Genomic DNA, 16,701 nt, shown 5'->3' on the forward strand with positions numbered 1-16,701 from the left:
TGGACTTTCAACACAAGGTGTGTTGGTGGAAACCAGTCTTGTCTAGGCTTTAAGAAGCAGGGTGACCCTGAATGTAATCTAGATTAAGCAGTATCTGGTAAGCAAAGGTTACAAATGGCATTAAAAAGGATAAACACTGGACTTAATAGAATGTTACAGTTTTGCAGAATGAAAAGAATCCTGGAGAAGACATTAGAAGTTCTGAGTTTGAATTCTTTATTTTTCTTCAAGTAGCTTTATTTTCTCAATAGCTTTATTTTTCTAGACTCTAGATACAATGAACTCTAGCAGGGCAGTGATTACTACTTAATAATAGGTCCTTTAAACTACTTCAATGTTTGTAAATGTGAGAATGCACATTCCAATAACTGTGAAACTAAAATTTGAGATTATACCAACAAATTTACTCAATGTTGATATAACTACACAAAATGTTGTATGTAACACATGGACTTCAATATTACAGAATTTGATCTTCTTACAAGAGCTCATCTACAAACAAAAATACTATTTTGCTTGTCTGTCCTAACCTAAGGGGTTGCAACCAACAGACTCCCACAGCTTTTCACTGTGTCCTCAAAAAAACAGAGATGATTCTTCCTCTTAGACAAGGTGAAAAAACCCAAAATTCCCACCAAGAAAACAAAATTAACCCAGAATTATCAAATTTTGATGTCAAAGGATGGAACACCAAAAATAGACTATGGATGACTCTTACTTATATCTTTTACCTAAATAAGACTATAGGAATTTACAGTCTTGCCCAAAAAAAGACACAGGTTTCTCATTAAACTTTGTTTTCATGGGTCTTAAAATTCTGTGATAGATTTTTGGTCAAGGTGTTTCCATTAAAATGTCCTGATTTTAAAGACTAATGAAACTGCCATACACACACGAAACAAATGATCCACAACCTTTTCCTTTCCTTCTGAAGGTTTTATGATGCAGGTCGTTAACTAGTCTTTTACCATTAAACTTAAAGGGTCGACAGAAACAAACAATTCTTCCACTGACTAAGACTGGGATATTATTCACTTAGCTTTCTTCTTTTAAAAGAAATATTTTCTTTTAAGTTTTGTTTATTTTTGAGGAGGAGGCAATATTTATTAATTGTATTTATTTATTATCACTATTATTTTTTATTTAATGGAGATACTGGGAATCGAACCCATGACCTTGCACATGATAAGCATGAGTTCTACCACTGAGCTATACCTCTCCCCCTTCACTTAGCTTTCTGAACTTTCTGGGTAGACTTGGTGACCTTCCCAGCTTCTGTTGCCTTCCCATCCACAGCTTTGATGACCCCCATGGCAACTGTCTGAACAGCAATACGACCCAGAGGAGGGTCCTCAGGAAAGCTCTCAACACATATGGGCTTGTCAGGACCCCTTTAGATCATGGCAGCATCATCAGATTTACAGAATTTGGGGCCATCCTCCAGCTTCTTTTCAGAATAACAATCAATTTTCTTCTTCAGCTCAGCAAACTTGCAAGCAAACATGAGCTGTGTGTCAATCCCTCACGGGTGTGTAGGCTGCATTGATTTGGCCTTGGTGGTTCAGGATAATCCCCTGAGCTGGGAAGCCTGCTGCTTCCACTGATGGGTCACTTTTGTTGTCACCAGCCACGGTGCCACAGTGAACAACTTTGGCAGGCACATTCTTGACGTTGATGCCCACCTTGTCCCTAGGATGAGCTTCACTCAAAGCTTTGTAATGCATTTCAACAGACTTCACTTGTGACATTGACTAGAGCCAAGGTGTCTATTATGCTGAGTTTGGTAACATCAGTCTTTGCAGGGACAGTGCTAATACTACCAATTTTGTAGGCCTCCTGGAGGGGAAGATGCCAAGGGCTTGTCAGTCGGAAGAGTTGGTGGCAGGATGCAACCCAGAGCTTCATGCAGTGTGGTTCCACTGACCTTGCCATCTTTATGGGGACTTTCCATCCCTTGAATCAAAGCGTGTTTGCACTTGGCTCCAGCATGTTGTCACTATACACATGGTCATGTCTAACCAGAAAATGCTACTGTGTTGAGGTTTAGATAACTTTCTTAGTGTAGGTGCAGACTTCTTTAATGATTTCCTCCCATCTCTTTTGGCTGTAGGGTGGCTCAGTGGAATCCATTCTGTTAACACCACTTAGCTATTTCACCCCTAGTCTGTAAGCCAGAAGACCCTCACGTGTCTTCCCGTTCTTGGAGATACCTGCTTCAGTCTCACCAAGACCAACCAGGAGAGCACAGTCAGCCTGAGCTCTGCGTACAGTCATGTTTTTGATTGTCTCTGGGTCCTGGGGCATCAGTGACAGTCACATACTACTTGCTGGTCTTGAATTTCTAAAGGAAATATCAGTAGTGACACCATGCCCACGTTCAGCTTTCAGTTTATCTGAGACCCAGGCATACCTGGAGTCCTTTCCCATATCAGCAGCCTCCTTCTCAACTTGTTTTTTTGGTTCATTTGTTGATTCCATCATATCTTTAGATCAGATGGCCAGAGTTGGTAGACTTGCTCTAATCTGTGTGTCCAGTGATGACAATGTTGATATGAATCTTTTCCCTCCTCACTTTGACTTAGATTTAATCATAGCACCTGTGTTCTGGAGGCAAATCCACTGTGAAAAAGTAGGTTTGAATTCTGTGGCATCAACCAATTATGTGACTTTGGGAAGATGCTTAATTTTCTGAGCTGCTGTTTTCTTACTTGTCAAAGGAGAGAAGATATAATTATTGGTTCTCCTATCTGTAAAATGGATCTAATGGTAACTAAGATGCCCTAGGAAGGAGCACAGAATGTGGAATCAGAAATATCCACATAAAATATACCTATGTTTGCATCCTGCGTTTGCCAGTCTCTGCTGTGTGACCTTCAGTTAGCTACTTAAATTCCCAAGCCTCAGTTTATTTATCTATAAAGCAGCAATCGTAATGCCTATGCCTCAGGTGGCTTTGAGAGGATTAAATATTTTAGCCAATGTAGAGATGCTTGATAAATATTAGATCTGACTCAGATTTAACATTTAATTTTCTTTCTTTTTTTTGCTCAGTTTCCTTCCCTATGACCTTGAAAGAGAAAAATTTCTAGTTCTTTTTACAGGGTAGTCCAACTTTGCACCAACTTACTTCTGTTGAGCAGAAAACAAAATAACATGAAATAATATTAATTCATCTTTGCATTTTGCTGATTATACGGAATTTAACAGCGATATTCAAATCCGTATGCTGCTATGCTTACTGATTCTAACTACTAAGTACTAACCAAAGAAGCTCTATTTAAGGAATAGCATCCAGAAAGGTGATAAATTTTGCCTACAGATTCTTCCATTACTAGGTAGCTTCTATTTCTCATATAAAGATAATACCTTCCCAGCATCAATTCTAAATCTCAAGTCCTTTCGTTTTAATATTCCCGAAAAGCATAGTAGTAGTGGAATTCTGGCTCATTTTCTTTTTTAATCTTGGAATAGTTAGAAATTATAGCTCTCATCTACCTCACTCCTAATCCCACTAAGTTGAGGGTGACTCCATATAGCAAAAGGCAGCCCACAGCAAGGACGATATGAAACTCTCAATTTCCCTGTGCAAATGGGAAGTCCATTTCTTCATCTGGACGATGTCCTAACATTTCTTCTCTCTAAATAAGCAGCCATCATCAGGATGGATAGGACTTTATCTCACTAAATACTGCTTTTGCAGTCTCATTGGAGAACAGCCAAAGCGAAAGGACAAGGTCCATCTGTCTTCTTTCTGTCCGTATTTCTTGGGTGCCTACACCTTCTGTCTCCCTTGGGTCCTAGTATCATGAGAGGGAAAAAGGAGCTCTTTCCTGTACCTAAGATGTGTTGATGGGCCACTTATTCTGATCTAAATCTTCTATTTCCTGTTTGCCTCATGGTGTGTCCTTTCCACCCACAGTGAGTATCTGAGCCTTACCTACTGGAGAAAGGTAGATTAAGGGGAGTGGGTCTGAAAGAGGCTCACAGACATAGAACACAAACTATGGTTACCAAAGGGGCAAGCAGTGGAGGGGAGGGATAAATTAGGATTTGGGGGATTAACAGATACAACTACTATATATAAAATACATAAACAACAAGGACCTACCGGATAGCACAGGGAACTCTATTCAATTTCTTGTAATAAGCTATAATGGAAAAAGCACCTGAAAATATATGTATATTTATGTATGTATATGTATAATTGAAATGCTTTGCAGTACACCTGAAACTAACAATGTAAATCAACTATACTTCAATAAAAAATAAAATTAAAAAAAAAAAGAGGGAAGTGGGTCTTAAGACTGGGTGGAAAGCATGTGTAATTGTACAAGACCATACAAATATATTATTATGAATTCTTGTTCACATTTTCATCTATTATCTTCATGGAATGAGTGTATACTGTATGGACCTAACCCCTTTATAGGCACATCTAGGTTGAAAAGAATGGTTCTTAGCTAATGAAGAATTTCCAAATGATTAATGTATTTCAAAAAATGCTCTTCAGAGCATTGAGTTAATATGCGCTGCCTATTTCTTACCTAATATTTCCTTTTATTTGTAGGGGTTATAATCTTTCTTTGATAAGTATTCATGATCCTAAATTCTCAACCCCTAAAAGAAATGAGTGTATTATAAAATTTTCTCTACCATGTTTTCATTAGGATGGATGGTAATGAAGTACAAAGACAGTTGGTGCTCATTTCATTTATTTTGCCCTGGAAACCCAAAATGCCCTAAATTATAAATATACCTTAAACTGAGAGGTTCAGTGTTTCAATATAGGTATAATATCAACATTTAATGTCCTAGATTTTGGCTGACAAGCAGGAAGACATTTGCCAGGTCGGCAGGATGAAATTGTGCCAATGTATTTTTCTCTAATAAAGGAAAATGAGACATGGAAAAAAAAATTGTCCTAGGGATTCAGAACCTTATTAGAATTCATAACTAAGTGAGGATATAGTTTGGGGGCTCTAAATACGGGGATCCCATAGTGAACAAAGGGCAAGGACTGTCTAACTTTAAAATAGGCTATTTTCCAGAAGCTGATTGGTTTGGAACTCAGCACAGGTTCCCATAGGATTAAAATTATAAATGGCGGTTACTTGCTTTCTCAAGGTAGTATATGCATTTGCAAACGTGGGGCGCACAAGGCTTAGGGATTCAGAACATGATGTAGTTATGGGAGGTGCAGGGAGCCAGAATAAGCCTGGGTTTCTGTGGAGCTGTGGGGTGGGTAGTCAGAGTAGGCTGGAGTATGAATGCTGTAGGCTGGTTTCAGTGATGGCCCTTAGCACCAGGCCTTCCTGACTTATTGACGTGTGACCAGTAACTACAAAGCCATATCCATTCAACTTCCTGAATGCTGATTAAATCTGTGTTGTTCTCTTTATTTTTATTACCACCCCCCCAACACCACATCCCATTAAGAGTCCCAGAATAACTTTCTAACCAATCTGTTTTACATCCACACGTCGCCATCGAGTGTCTGTAATACAATCAAACCGATCTTTTAAAGACTCAATTTTTGGAGAATCACGGTTGTATTTGAATCTGTCAATAATTTTCCATTGTCCTTACAATAAGGCCCCATATCCTTAATAATCAAAACATTTCAACTCCATTCAGTCCTATTGTAAGGTTGGGAGATTGCTTTGCCCCAACAACAAGCAGTTGAAAATGAAAAGAAGGCTGTAATTCATTTGGCCAATGAATCAATATTTCAATACATAGTTACTAATAAAATAAATCTAATATTTAATATAACTCTGTTCAGTGGTCGTTAGCTGCTGGTCTGTAGGCCAGAACCAGCCATGCTTTCTTTAGCTTATACAGTATTATAAACATTTGGGGCAGTATTTAAAAACTGGGAGGATGAAAATAATTGATCCTTCCGGCTTCCTTAAACGTGGGAGAGTCTGATGACCTGGGACTCATTCCCCTCCTGGAGACCAGCAGCTGGAAGGGAGTGGTAGGTGTTCCCTTTAGGGAGAGCACTGGTTTGCAAAGCTGAGCATGCAGTGCCTTAGAGTCACCTGGAGGCCTTGTTAAGGCACGGACTGCAGGCCCCACCAGGGAGCCTGGATACAAAAAGGTGCATTTCTAACAATCCCCCAGTGATACTGATGCTGTAGATCAGGGGTCCACACTTTGAGAATCACTGAGGTAGGAAATGTGCTTTCCAGCAAAGCACAGTACTTCCACTTCTCACCTGGGCCTGTAGCCTGGGTATCCACTGCCATTCATCCCCAAGCTCACATTACTACCTTTGGTATTTTGAGAGAAATATTTTCCACATGTATCTCTCCAGAAATTGGGAAAATTAAAAAAAAAAAAAAAAGAGAGAGAGAGAGAGAAATGTATGTCTTTGTGGAAGCAAAGCATATTCCATGTTTAAAATGCAAACACTTAGCCCTTTTCACTCATGTTTGACTTTGTGCACTCAGTTCCATGCCAACTTTTATGCACAAGGAGAGTTTGCCTGTAAACTTAGGCAGTAGGACACTGGCTTTCAGTCCTTCACAACTGGATTTGAGCTCCTGGCTCTGCTGTTTACCAGCTCGGTGACCTTGGAAAGCTTCTGAATCTCATAAAGACTCATTTCCTCATCTCTGATACAGGGATTTTTAATAGTACCTGTGTCAAAAAACAAATGAAAACCAGCCTTGAAAATTCCCTAAGCAGACGAAACCAGTTTGGTCATACAAGCAAGGCTTAATCTAGCTTATTTTGCAAGACTGAACTTGACGTGGATCGTTTCCTGCTTATGCCTCTGGAAATCGTAAGGAAAGCTTAAACTGTTTCCCAAGATTGATGAGGTAACCACTGACTAATTCCCTACCACTTAAGAGAATTCTAATATTAGAACCAATCACTGTGAAGACTAAGTAGTCACTTTGCTGCTTTCTCAACAGGATGCTTTATAGCAATATATCCTGCAGCCTCTGTCCAGGTTTTGGTTTGAGTGTTCCCCGTTTGTATACTGTCTTGTGTGCACAGTAAGCTTTTACTAATTACTACTTTGGTGATTCACTGGATTTACTTCTTTTGTGAGCTTTTGACACCTACTCTATTGGGTTATTGTGAAATTAAAAAATTGAATGTGAGGTACCCAGTACACAATAAATGCTCAATAATTGCTATCTGTTATTGTTGAGATTTTAATACTGATTTTTAAAACAGTATAACCAGTGAAGAGGAAAGAAACTAAACAGAAATGGAAAGTGTCAGGAAGCTGGAAAGGCTGGACGAGGAAGGTTAAAACCCAGACTGAGTAGAGGTTTGCAAAAAAGACTCAGGACCACAAAAGTAGAGCCTCAGTCATTTTTAAGGTAAGAAAAATAAAGAAAGAATATTTATTGCTGAAGGAAGATTGGGCAATGTTAACAGGCAACAGCAAAAAAGCAGAACTATAAAACTAGCTTTTTAATTTTTTTCTTCTTGGTCAAAGAGAAGTATTTTCAGTCAGAAAGGGAAAAATATACATGGGGAAGAGGAATCTAAATCCTTAGAGACAGAGAGCTATCCAACTGGGTTCATAGTAACCGTGTCATGGGCTACTGGAAAAAGGGCAGGTAAGATCACATAACCACAAATAACAGTCCATGAGGACTCACAGAGCATCAGCACATGTCCAGACAATGACACAGAGAAAGATCTTATCCTGATTTCCAAAGGCGAGGAGTCTACTCATTCTCATAACTTCATGCATTATAAACCAATAAGCTTGATGTTTACCCCAAGCAAAATGTTACATGGATTATTTGTGAACATTTAGAAAAGGAAGAGAATGATCATAAAGGATTGACACTAGTTCTTAAATGTGAGTTTTGTCAGTGTATTCATTTTCCTTTCTGGTAAGATTATTAAGCTAGTAGATCATGGAAATTATTGAATACTCACTAGGTGCAGGAATATTGTGTGTGACATTTTTATTGGAGAAATAGGCAATACATTTCTTTATTAATAAACATGGGAAGGAATCCAGTATTCTAGGAAGGAATGGGACAGAGATCGGACCAGGGAAACAAAAAGGAATAGTGGTAGTCTTTACCAAAATTGAAAATGCAGGAGTTGCTGAATGGGGTAATAGAAAACAAGTTAAATTTTGGACTTGCGTTTAAAGTATGTCAACAATGTGGGTGGAGATGTCTATTAACATACAGATATGGAGCCCAGAGGGCTCTGGACTAGAGACACAGATCTGGGACTCTTTAACTAGTCCAGTTTTCACAGTGGCTGAGATTTCTCAGGTGTGCTGAGTGAGAAGAGAGCTAGAATACAGGGAGCACAAATATTTAAGAAGAGAAGACAAGGCACTTACAAAGAGAACTAAGAAACAAAGGTCAGGGAGACAGATGGGAAGAGAGCCAGAAGAGAGTGATGTGACCTTGGCAGAGGGAGGAGAGGTAGTGCTATGGAGTGTTGAGGGCTCAGGTGGATTGAGAGACATGGTTTGTTGTGACACCAATTGGCATTGATGTGTGACTTCTGTGCGGCTGTCCTCAGCTGTAGAACTACACCTTCACCTCAGGATGTAGGAGAGGCAGAGGGAGATGCACTGAATGGTCTAAGAATGAGAGGTTTGCAGAAATGGTAAAATGAAAGAATGAGGAGGGGAAAGGAAAGAAGCTGTTGAAGAAGTAGATTCATATGGTGATTAAATTTAAGATCATGTGTTATTGCATTGGCAGCCAAAATACTGGTTAACATAATTGAGATGCAGAAGGTGCATAGCTGGAACAAATGGTCAAATCTAGCAAAGCAAAACCTCTCATGTCCATTTTCCCTCTTGTCCAAGGAATTGGCAAAGTGCTAAATAAACAGAGACAAGGGCCATTTCCTGTGGAATGAAGACCTGTACTCCATACTCTTGCCTTTTTTCTTTCCTCTAAAGTGACAATAAATCTTTAATTAACATTTGCCTTTTTTAAAGAATGGATTTTAAAAGAGCAATGAACTGAATCAACATTTTCCCACCTGGACACAAGAACCATGTGGAAGTCAACTGACAGTTGTACAGGTGAGAAATATCTTTCAGATTTTGTAGTTGACTTTGAATTCACTAATAAACAATATCAATATTAACAGTACAGATAACATTTGGGGCATTTATTCTGTGTTAGGTAGTTGTAAATGTTTTATATAGACAAGTAGATGTACGAATCTCAGTCCACAGACTCAATTAATAGAGAAAAATAACTTAAACATTTCTTCTAACTCAATTCTACGTTAACCCTCCTACTGCCAGGCTAAGAGTAATGATCTCAGGTAACTTTTGTTTCTCCTTGCATCCGTGGGATGGAGACAAAGACCCTGGAGGGACTGCACACAGTGCCTTGTCCAGGAAATTGGGGAAATAGGGAGTCATCTCTTCTGCTGAGTTACCCTGTGACTGCATTTGGTCTGCAGCATGGCCCTTTAGAGTTTGAGGCTCACATAGATGTTTTGCTGCATCACTTGAGGGCAGGGACCATTGTGCCTAGACTCTGCAAGAAGCCATTTCCCTCTTTGGGGGTGTGACTGCCTCTCCAGGGGCATTGCCTAGAAAAAAAGAGAACTTGGCTCCTGGACCTATCATTCAGTCTGTTCTAATCGCCTTCTCTTCTTCCCTTTCCCTCCCTCAGCTCATGGAAAATCCCATTCTAGGCAGTGAGTGGAGGAAATGGCTCTCTGTACCCTACTTCTCCCACCCATTTTGTCTATATATCATCCCCAAGCGCTATGTTCCCTCCTTTAAAACACAGAGACAGAACGTGCCCACTGGCTGTTTCTTTGACTAGCTGCATCTCCTCCCTGAGGCAAGGAGCTCAGGGTTGCCAGTATCTTTGGAAAAGGTGAAATGTCAGGAGAAAAATGTGCCAAAATAACTATATCACCACACCCACAATCAATTCTCTGTTCTCGCAGCAACAAAATTAAAACCTAGGCAGGGTCTTAGGTAGTTGCATGAAAGGACCCTTCAACTCTTGTTAGGTGAGGCCAGTTGGCTGGTGCTGTCAGGAAGGGTACAAACAGTCCTGGGCAGCTTTTGAAGCCGACATCAGCAGAGGGTCAGACGCGGAGAAAGGGCTCTGGCCCCCTAGATTTGAGAGTGCATTCAAGATTCTTAAAAAACAATAGGGAACAAAAACAACCAAACAAGAAAGAATAGTGAACAAAACTGAAAACTCTTCTCTGATGCCTATCTGTTGACTTTGCCTCCTCTCTCAAAACTTCTAGCTATTAATGGAGGTTTTCACTTCTCTGCCCGGCTGGGCCCTGCCATGTCCTCAACTCCAGTGCCCTGACTGTGCCTTGACAAGATGTCTCGGTCCTTGGTCCTCACTCTTCTGCCTTGGGGTCAAGACAAGGTGGCCTCTGAAATTTTACAGAATCTCATTATCAAAGAACGTTTATCAGTGTGGGTTGTCCAGAGCCCTGTGATAAGATTTCTCATACTGTAAACCTGGAGAGGCTTCCGATCACGTTGGAGAGATGGGGTACATGTATAATCCAGCAGAGCCCGTGCACCCCAAACACCCTCTGTGCTGTTGCTCTAGGAGCTCGGAGCAGGAGAGGAGCACCAGGCAGAACCCTGAGCTACTGAATCAAAAAGGGGGTACACTTGTGTCACTTGGGTTGCAGCTGCATTTTGCAGCTTCACCTAAAAACAGCTCAAGCCTAACCTGCAGAAATTCTGCCCTGAGTGGATATGCCTGAGTTCAAGAAAGAAGAGTGATTCTCAGACCTTATAAGCAACAGAGAAGGAAGCCCCACCCTCAGAAGTATCAGTAATTAAAGACTCATAATATCTACCTCCCAGATATACGCTTCGAAGATTAAAAAGACCATGTAGGTGAAAAACACTGACTGCCATTCAGTCACTCACTGGGATCGTTCATGATTATTTTACATTCCAGAAGTAGGGCAGGTGCTTTTGCATTTTGATCTGACTGCTAAATCCCAAGTAATTCCCTTCCCCCTCAAACCGATCACTCTGGTGTTTAATTAGATTCTGAAAGCCTCAGAATACCAAACCACCCATTTTAACATTGCTATTTAAGATGAATGTCCTACCTTTTATGTTGCATTTTTGAAACTGATTAGATCAGAACAGTCCTCCGATGTTGTAAATATCTGCACATCAGCTCGTCTGCTTTTAAAGTAATCAAAATATTTAGGCATCTTCACAGAAATTTCTCATAGTCATAAAACAAGGCAATAGTTATTTACTTCCTGGTATTATGCTTTGGGAAATCTCTATGTGACTTGTTGAGAAGGAATAAAAGCTCGTTTCATGAAACTACATTGTCAGAATAATGACTGCTTTGAAACCACATTGATTCAAAGCATTCCTGACTCTCTCCCTCGGGCTGCAGAGAGTGTAACCCAAAGAGTCTTAGAAAGAAGGAAACTCTTCCTTTGCCCCACTTCTTGGAGCTGGGCTCCTAGCCAGTAGGAGCAGAGAACAGCCAAACAGTTAAAAGGTTAACGGCCAACATGGTGTACTCAGCATCTCTCAAAGGCACTTAGGAAACTAGTCGCAGGGAGCTGAGTGGCAACCAGGGTGCACCCCAGAGAGTACACTTGAGTTTATTATTCCACATGATTACATATGCAAATTGGCTTTGACTCCCTGGGTACCACTGGGGTGTGGAGGGAGGTGGAAGCGAAGCATGCTTGGTAGGCACAGCAGCCCGGGAGGAAGCTGGTCTGGCATTAAAAATGTGCCACAGCTATTTCCCAATGGCGTAAAAGCCCTATAATAACGAAAATCCGAGAAAGAGCTGTGACTCTCAAAAATGAGGCTGAATTTCCAAGTGACATGATAATCCCTTTCAATACATTAAGAATTCTACCCTGCATTAGCCAGGACTCTTTTTTGTTCTTTTTTTTCCCTTGGGCCCTTCATAAATGACTTTTTAAGATTCTCCTATTACAGCCAGGTAAGTTAGCACATACCCACCCTGCCCTCTAGACTAAAAATCCCCAGAAATTATGAGTAAATATCTGTGACATTTTGGTTAATCGCAGTTGGTGTTGGGGAACTTCTGACTGTTACAGCGACAGGCATAATAACCTTTGGCTGTCTACACTAATGTGGTTTGAGAGGATGCTGAGTTGTGTTAGAAAGTGTGGGCAGAGGCGGGGGAATTTGGAAAACATATGAAATTGTTTATTAGCTTTGTACGTTAGTGACATTTCAACAGCGAAAGAGAAAAGGAACTTTGCAAAATCATGCTCTTCAGTGATAGAAATAAAGTAAATAGGATATGAACATGTAGATAAAAGAGATTACCAACTGTTTCAAATACATTGCAAGGTTGAAAATTCTTATCAAGTTTGCCATTTTACCAGGGGAAATATAAGCAATCCTAACTGAGATGTGCTGACTGACATGAGAGCGTCGACAGCAGGAGGAGGGAACTGAGCCAGGAGGAGGCGGGGCTTGGGGAGTAAAGTGGAGTCGGAGGTGAGGGATTTGGACTGAGCACAGCATTATCTCGAAGGTCGGACAACAGACCACGGGTGATGCACTGTGTAATACGCATCAGGAGAACAGGCGTGAGGGTGAGGGCAATGTTTTAACCACAGAGGACTGATTTCAGAGCAAACAATATTCAAGGATGTAACCAGCGCTGCCCAACAGAAGTATATAATTTAACATTTTCTAGTAGCTACATTTAAAAAAACTAAAAAGAAACAGGTAAAAGAAATTCTAGTAGTCTGTTTTATTGAACCTAGTAATCCTGTCAACAGGAGGCACTAGCTACATCAAAGTGTGCAGTAACCACGTGACTACACAGCACAAAGTCAGTCAGGCTTGGGCACCAGGGAGGTCCCTGAGGCCAGAGGAAGACTAGCCTCATGAGGACTGATGGAAACTGTGTTAAGTCTTAATTCACAGGAGACAAAATATGTATTAGAAAATTCATTAAAAAGTTCCATCTCATTTGTAGCGAAAGCTATAAAAATTAAAATATCAGCGAGATGCTATTTCGCACCAGTCAACATAGCCAAAGGTTAAGAAGACAGCGGTTGTTGGAAGGTGTGCTGAAACCCACATATTGCTATTAGCCATGTAAATGGGGATAACTCTTTTGGAAAACAGCCTTACATTTCAAGTTGAGAGCTTTCAATCTCTCTTTTTTTTAAAAAAACTCCTAAGACTCTACAGCAAAAGTCAACAAAAATGATCATTTATTGAATGTATATTATATAACAGATAACATACTTAGTATATGTTTCACATCTTTTCATTCTCACACCAAACCTGTGAAGTAGTTATTATTATCCAGTTTTGACCCCCTGAAAATAAACTGAAGTATTGAAAAATTTATATATCACTGTATTATTATAGCACTTTTAAAAGAAGCAGAAAATAGAATGCTCCCCCAACTAAAACAAAACAAAACAAAACAAAAAAACAAATGACTCATAATCAAGGATTAGTTACTTAAGTGAACCTACTCAGTGGAATTAATGTTTTTACTTAAGTATTCTTAAAAATATATAATGACATGGAAAATACAAGTCTTAGTCTGCTATTGCCCCAATAAAGCTGTGTAACAAACAAGCTAAATCTGAGTGGCCCACAGCAATAAACATTTATTTCTCATGCACATGTTTACAGATTAGCTGGGATGTGGGTCTGCTTTTGGAGTTAGAAAATCTGGCTTTGGTTGCAGGCTCAGATATGATGCACTATATTTATTTTGGAGCCTGGGTTGAAGGACATCTGCTACCAGGGGAAGCTCTTCTCATGGAAGACCCCTGGGGTGCAAGAAGACAAGAGGGCACAAGACTGTTGTAACTGCACTGCTCATTTTAAACATCTGTTTGCTTCATGTCTGCTAACTTCTCATTGGCCAAAGCAAGTCACATGACGAAGACTAAAGTTGAGGAGTTGGGAAGTATCCTCTACCTGCCATGAGAAAGGAGCAAGAATATGTATAAATAATGTTATTAAAGGGGCATAAAGAATTGGCACCAATAATTGGGTCAACCACAGCTTCCATCACTATTGCATCCCTGCCACATATACTCACCCCCATCCCAACATCCCCCAAAATCTCATTCCATGAGGGCGTTAGGCTAGAAAGATAGCATCTCTGGATCTACGTCAACTCCAGACATGATTTCTCTTTTCTAGAGACCTTTGAACTAAAAAGACAAGTCATTTCTCCCCTCCCACATCCAACATACAAAAGTGGAACCGGAACAAGATGACCACAATAAACACCCCCATTCTAACAGGGGAAGAGTGAGAGATATATAGCAGTCATGAGTTTACAGCAATTGTGAAATCCTGGTAGGCAAATGTTGCCGCGTTTCCCTACCCACGGAGAAGGGAGTGTTCTTGGGTTGGGTCCCATTTCTGCTCCCTGGGGGTAACTTCACAGACCCCGGTCTGATTTCCCCTCAAGCTCCTGGTGCCACTCTTTGGGTGGTCCTTTTCTGCCAAGATTTCCCCTTGGCCATGTCTGAAGACGGCATTGGAGAATATGCCCAACTTGGTAGCTGGACAACTTTCTAGCCTGCTTCCTGACTGAAACAAGCTGGGAGAAGAGGAGCCCAGAGATATTTTTCCACCTCAAAGAGTCATGGTCACTTTTAGTTCAAGCTGACATAAATTGTTCCTAATACAGTTTAATTTTTCATTCCTGCAAATCCTAGGATTTCTGAACTCTGTTCACTCTCAATTCTGTTTGAAAACCGGTCATGTTTCCCTCTGAACCCATCTCTTACTGCACCTTTTACAATGCAATGAGCAACAACCCATTTACCCTGTCAGCGCTGTGTATTGTGCTGGTGCATCATGCCAGCTTCATCAAGTCCAATTTCTGTCTTTCGGTTTACAGCAAGGAACAGATAAGACCAACGTTTCACTGCTCTATAACACGGATCAACATCTTTCCAGCCTCCCATAACAATTTCCTTGTTGCCTGCTCCCCAGTCCCAAAGCTGATGACACATTCTGGGATTTATTGTGGCAGTGACTCCATTCCTGGTACTTATTTGAGTCTCCTTCAGCTATCGCAGTAACAATGCTATGGTACGAACAACCGCAAAATCTCCGAGGCATGCAGCAATAAACATTCATTTCTCACGTGTGGGTTGGCTGGGGTTTGGCTCGGCTTCCAGCTGAGTGGCAGCTGGACTTGGGTCTGGCCTTGAGTTGGGTTCGCTTGTGGTTGTCCCGTAGCCGTGGCTCCCGGAGCCCGTCTCCTTACAGAAGCCGCATTGCGTGAGGACAGGCCCAGCCACATCAGCACATTCCAAGTCCCTGCTTGCATCCTGCTGTATTAGTATTGTTTTTTTTTTTTTTTTAATTCTGTGTGTTTGATGCTTTTGACACTTTGCTGCCTTGCTGACCCTGGAGGGGCTGCCCCTGCCAGGGCTAGCTAATACCTAGAGAGATCAAACAGCTAGTTTACCAGTATGCCTTTAACATGCAAACCAGTCAGAGTCCATACTCCCAACTGCCTCCTTTTTGGAGCTCTTACATTCCTGGCCAAGGCTCTCCTGGCCTCATCACCCAGGCCACATACCAGACAACACTAGAACATTCGCTACACCACAGAGCCTACTGAAATGATTAAAAACAGCCCCTCCTGCTTAGTCTGAATTGCCCATTCCTTCCCACGGAAACCACAAGAAAGCTCCTGCCCACATTTCTCCCTTGTTTCCTTTGCTTCCTGACCGACCCTCGTGCTTCCCCGTGTGGCCTGGGGCATGCCTCCTTTTCTTGAGCTCTGTGAGTAAACAAACTATCGACATTTTAAAACATCTTGTCTGCTAATATCCCTTTGACCAATTTAAGCCACTTGGCCAAGCCCAAAGTCAAGGAATGAGGAAGCATTCTCTGCCCACCAGCTTTGGCAAGAAGCCTGTTTCCATTGGAAGGGAATGAAGGGTTGGACTCTCTGTTTACCAGCGTGGCAAGGGTACAGATGTATAATTCTATTAGAGGAATTAAAGTGAAGAATTGGGATTAATAATTCAATCTGCCAAAACTGAGATATGCAATATGATTTCAAGTATATAAAACAGAATCTATGCACAGGAAGAAGTCTTGAAGGAAATACATTAAAATGTTAGTAGGGTGTAATTTAAGGTGCCAGGACTATGGATGATGAAAATTATTCTTTGTTCCTCGGGGAGGATATAGCTCAGTGGTAGGGTGCATGCTTAGCATGCATGAGGTCCTGGGTTCAATCCCCAGTACCTCCATTAAAATAAATAAATAAACCTAATTACCCCCCTCAAAAAAAACCCCACAAAAATAAAATTATTCTTTCTTTCTCTATTTTACCCATTGTCATTCATAAGAATATATTTACTTTAAAATTTAAAATGTACTATATTAACATGAGCAGGGAAGATTTGCTGCGGACTCCACCTGTGAGAACAGAAAGGTTTCCAGAGCAGGGAACCATGAAAGATCTAGCAGGGGTCACCCTCTTTTTATTTGCTATTTAAAGGGTGGTGCACAGACCACCAGCATTGGCACTGGTTGGAAATAACATACTGCTTCACGTGGTTTGGGTGCATTTAAAATTTTCAAATGCACCAATCTATTCCACAGTTTATTATAACATCATTTAAAGTAAACACATTCTTACTTCATAATTCAAGGTGGTCGATTAGTTATCATTATTTTAAGATTAAAAATAGGCAGATAGTGGGATAGATAGGCAAACAGATTGGCTC

The 16,701-nt window shown here is 40.7% G+C and overlaps 1 pseudogene; it reads right to left on the reverse strand.

Moving 5' to 3' along the window:
* Positions 1 to 207: 207 nt before the first annotated feature.
* LOC102514256 lies at positions 208 to 2,697 on the reverse strand (annotated as a pseudogene).
* Positions 2,698 to 16,701: the final 14,004 nt, after the last annotated feature.

The sequence above is a fragment of the Camelus ferus genome, chromosome 33, assembly GCF_009834535.1.
Source record: "Camelus ferus isolate YT-003-E chromosome 33, BCGSAC_Cfer_1.0, whole genome shotgun sequence".
NCBI classification, from domain to species: Eukaryota; Metazoa; Chordata; class Mammalia; order Artiodactyla; family Camelidae; genus Camelus; species Camelus ferus.